Consider the following 4,860-nt stretch of genomic DNA (forward strand, 5'->3'; position numbering starts at 1 on the left):
AGAGAGAGAGTTGACTGTGTGGATACAATTTTATAAAATTTTATAAAATTCAGCCCGATGTGTTTCTTTTTGGAGAGGACTATTTACTGGTAAGTGTTCCTGCACTGTAGATCTATATGGGTAATATAGGTAATCGATCGATAATGTGGGTGGGTAATCGATAGCTGTGTGATTATCTGCTGCTGAACAGACTGTAGTTTATTTTTCGCGCTTTTTTTCTTTGTGTTGCTGAACGAGCTTTTACAGAATTATTAAACTTACTATTATTTTCCTCTGTATTTGACCTCAAAACCAAAATGTGATATTTTTTAATGGACTTTGCCTCACTACTGAAATCCTTTAGAATTAAAATAATACGAAATGTTTAAAAACTGTAGGGATTTATGATGAACTTGCTCTTTCCTTTTGTTTAAAATCTGCTGATGTTTTCTACCTAATGTTTATATTAATGATGTCATCTACTGTGGTTTATATGTACCAGTCAAAAACCACCATTAGGAAAAGCTTCTAAACCACAGATCAGATATACAGATAACCCCCATAAACACGTGGTGCTGGCAGCAGAGTGGTATAAAGTACTGGAGTAAAAGGACAAGTGCTCTGTATAAAAAGTGACTTGAGTAGAAGTTAAAGTGTTTTTTAATCATCATATTTAAGCAAAAGTACTAAAGTACTGCAAGTACTTTATTTAAAAACATTTCTAAAGTAAAAGTACAGGGTCCGTGCCGGTGAATGGACACCATTTGCTTGTTGTAACTCTGAATCTAATAACAGATATATTGTAACCATGTGCTGATCAAACTCAGACAACTTTACTTAATATTTTACAAGGTTTCTATGCTAAAGATGTTTAATTTTTTTCTCAGTCCTGTTACCAAAACTCATGTGAGATTTAAAAAGCATGTTTAAAAGCAAGTCCACTAATTCCTTTAATTTTCTCTCAAGAAAGTCTTTATTTAAGAAAGAAAGATTGACTGCATGTTCAAGTAATTGATATTCATGACAAGAAAATCACTATATATATGCATGCACATTGCTTTTTTTTCCCAAAATAGGCTAAGCTTTTTTTCTATATTTTTAAGAAGACCCAAATCTGAAATTGATCAAATTTATTATCATGCAATTTATTAAACAAATGGATAAATGATGAACAAACGGAATTGTTGGTTTATAATTTTTTTATTATTTAATTTATTATTGTCATTAATAAATCAATAAATCAGGGGCACAATACTCACTCCTGTTACTGGAATCAATAGGAAAGAGCACATTTACATGAAGTCTTAAATTAACTTACTAAACAAATTTACCCAAAACAGAAGCTTAACAGCAAGCCGTTATAATAATTTTGCGAATTCTGCATAAAAAGTCACTGGTTGATTTATCACGATTGTAAAATCAACTAAAGCTGTTAAAGACTAAGGGATTAGAGCAGCTTCATCAAACCCTGTGACGGTGTAGAGCATCTGCTGCTCTGGTAGATTAGTTAGATGTGAGTGAAATTTATAAACTGCTAAAAAAAGCAGATGCTAAAGCTAAGTTAGCTCAGCTAACATTACTATTCTAGTCCTGTACAGCCCGGTATCTTTCAGCTGGAAAACAGAGATTTTACCTCTAAGAATCGTCTGTTTCTCTGTTAAAACGCTGAAAGGGCTTTTATGACATTCATAGTAAAATATTTTAATTTGGTAAATATTCAGTTTATCATTAATATTAATAGTTTTATGAAGCAGAAATGCACCTGGAACTCGGGTAAATATTTAACTGGAGGTGGTTCACACCTCTCACCCCCCCTTTATCTATATATGTGAAGCTTCACACTCACAGCCACCCTCACATCATCTATAACGCCTGTGAGTGTTTGTGTTTTTTTGCACTCACTAGTGCAAGAGAGCATGCATGTTTCCTGTGTGAAAATTGCAGCTGCACAAGTGTTTATTTCATCCACTAAAGCTCCCATTTAAACTCAGTAACTCAGAACATTACAATATTCTAACTTAAAAATCATCAAAACTACCCTGATATATTATAATACAGTAAAATACAGTAGAACAGACCTAATAAACCACACTCTCACACATCCAGGGAAATACAAGCTTTTAAAAATATATAATAATAATGATCTTAATTATGATTGATCACAGAATTCTTGTTGTGTGACATTGTTTAGTTGGTTTATTTAAGAATAGATGCATATCTAAATGGAAATCATTAATATGACTATTTAGTCCTTGTTTATTTTGTGCTAAAATTGGCTGTTTTGATACCGTTCTTTAAATAATAATATATATTTTTTTACTGCATGGCTAAAGTATCGGATCGGGACTCAAAATCTAATATTGATCAGATGTAAAATCTAATATTATTTGTCATGTTTTGGGAAAATAGTTTACAATTAAAACCCTATTGTAGAATTTAGTGCAGGATTTCACACCTTCCAATTACTCAACAAGCTTTTCCAGCTTCATGAACTCTAACTCCCAGAATTCTCTTTTCAGTCATGTGTCTCAGCCAGCCAATCAGCACCTGATTGGTAGATCAGCTTCACCTGAGTGTTGATTCCATTCAGCTGAGTACTTAACGTTATTAATTTGGTTCTTTATTTCTGTTTATGACCTATTTTGGCTTTTTATCTCTCATATTTGTTGTACTTTTTGCTCGTTTATCTTTAGTGTTTTTTGGTGGTTTGTGACTCTTATTTTCCATCCACTGTTTATACTTTGGTCTGTGTTTAGGCTCAGATGTTTTAATTAGGCTCGTCTCTGGTTTTACTTCAGCCTGAACTCTGACTGGTTTTCAGGTTTAGCTCTGTATATTAAAGTCACTCCTAATTTTAACTGTGAGCGTCTCACTGCACTGTTTCGTATCTTTCTGTTCTGATCGCTGATGATCTGAAACATGCGGTGGTCTCTTTCTGATCCTGATTTTGAAATTTCCCACAGGGAAGAGAAAGTCAGGACTAAAAGTGAATCTACTCGAATAAGCAGATGCTGTGATGTGAAATCAAGTCAAGTGAAGAGGCTTTTTATTTTCATTATATCTGAGTACAGGAACACAGTGTAACTAAATTACACACCTCCAGAACCAACATAAAACAACAACACAATAAACAAACATAAAGTGCAAGAAGTAACGATAGATCTATAACACTACAATAAATACAATAAATACAATACATTCAGCAGACGAGACAGTTTATCAGACAGGACAGAGCAAGTTTTTTGTGGTGTGGGTTAAAGTTTAGTACTATGTGTGGGTGTGTGTGTGTGTGTGTGGGTGTGGTGGGGGCTTCAGTTCAGTTCTGTGTGTGTGTGTGTGTGTGTGTGTGTGGGTGTGGTGAGGGTTTCTGTTCAGTTCTGTAGGTCGGGTGGGGGGGGTTCAGCTCTATCTCTGTGTAGGGCTGCAACTTACCCCAGAAAATGAAAGCACTAAAAACCCTTCTACCTCACTGGACTCTATTGCACACTGTGTAATAGAGTAATTACTACCTCACCTGGTCTTTTTTGCACACTTTTTGCACACTGTCTTGTTATTTATTATTCTTTGTCTGTATTGTGTTGTATTGTCTGTCTGCACTTTTGTACTGTTGCACTTATTGTTTTGTCTACACTGTGTTTATGTGCACCATGGTCCCTGGAGGAACGTTGTTTCGTTTCACTGTGTACTCTGTATATAGCTGAAATGACAATAAAAACCACTTTGACTTTGACTAATGATTATTTTGGTAGTCAACTAATCTGACGATTATTTTTTTCAATTAGTCGATTAGTCAATAATTGTTTCTGCCATGTCCTCCATCTCTAAAAATGATAGAAACAACAGAACATGAGATTTAAATGGCATTTTTAATATCTGAGCGTTGTTTAAACATGGAGAGTTCTGATATTTAATATGTAATCTGTTGTGTTTGGGACCTTCTGGACACCCACAAACTAAGTTGAGTATAAACTGTGTAAGTGAGACATTTTTACCCCAATTATCTCCCATTGCACTTCTGTCCCCAGCACTTTGTGTAATGCAGTGCTGTTACAAATTAACGATTAGTCAACAATTAAATTTGTAGTTGACAAATTTAAATAATCGACATTATTGATTATAGCGAATAATCGTTGCAGCTCTGTCTCTGTGTGTTGAGAAGTCTGACTGCCTGGTGGATGAAGCTGTTGCAGAGTCTAGTAGTGGAGGCTCGGATGTTCCAGTATCTTCTGCCGGACGGCATCAGAGCGAATAATGCTGGACTGGGCTGCGTCTTCACACTAGCATCACTACCCTAGTGTAGTACGTTAACTAAAGCCTGAGTATGTTTTTCACGCTAGCATCACTAGCTAAACTATTGAGTTTAGTAGGTTTGGAGAAGTGTGAAAGCTGTATTGAAGCTGAAAGTGGTCCAGAGTACAGATCTCTGTTCCTCCTCAGTTGTCTGGGTTTCATTTTTAGGACCTTTTCACATACACCCAGAATAAATTAGTCCATAAAATAAACAAATCAGCGCGTCCCTTGTTCATCATTCTCTTTAAGAGTAGATCAGATGAGCTCTGTCTTTGGTGGATTGCTATTGTAACGGTGCAGCTACCTGGACGTGTTCAACAAACTCTTCTCAGCAGAGGAAACTGAGCTGCTGGTTGACGCTGTGAAGGAGCTCCAGCAGCTCATTTACGGGAACAGCAATGTTATTTTATTTACTATTCTGTTTATTGTTGATGTAAAAGTTGGGTTTGTGCTGCTGTGTGTTCATGTGTGTGTAATAAGTGGGGGTGTACGCTCGGCTCGGCACGGCGCCTGTGTTACCGAGATAGCGATGAACGTCTTTTTCTTATCGTCTCTTTCTGTGTGTTTCAGAAATGTCTGATTCTGCCAGCG

The 4,860-nt window shown here is 35.9% G+C and overlaps 1 protein-coding gene across 1 annotated transcript in view; it reads left to right on the forward strand.

The window, feature by feature from the left end:
* Window positions 1–4,860, forward strand: part of LOC103047456 (uncharacterized) — a 27,769-nt gene continuing 22,909 nt past the window's right edge. Inside the window, exons 1-2 of the mRNA XM_049485573.1 lie at window positions 1–89; window positions 4,840–4,860. The exon at window positions 4,840–4,860 is cut by the window's right edge and continues 133 nt beyond it. The gene's annotated coding sequence lies outside the window, so the exon portion shown is untranslated. The remainder of the gene's footprint in view (window positions 90–4,839) is intronic.

The sequence above is a fragment of the Astyanax mexicanus genome, chromosome 12 (genome assembly GCF_023375975.1).
Source record: "Astyanax mexicanus isolate ESR-SI-001 chromosome 12, AstMex3_surface, whole genome shotgun sequence".
NCBI classification, from domain to species: domain Eukaryota; kingdom Metazoa; phylum Chordata; class Actinopteri; order Characiformes; family Acestrorhamphidae; genus Astyanax; species Astyanax mexicanus.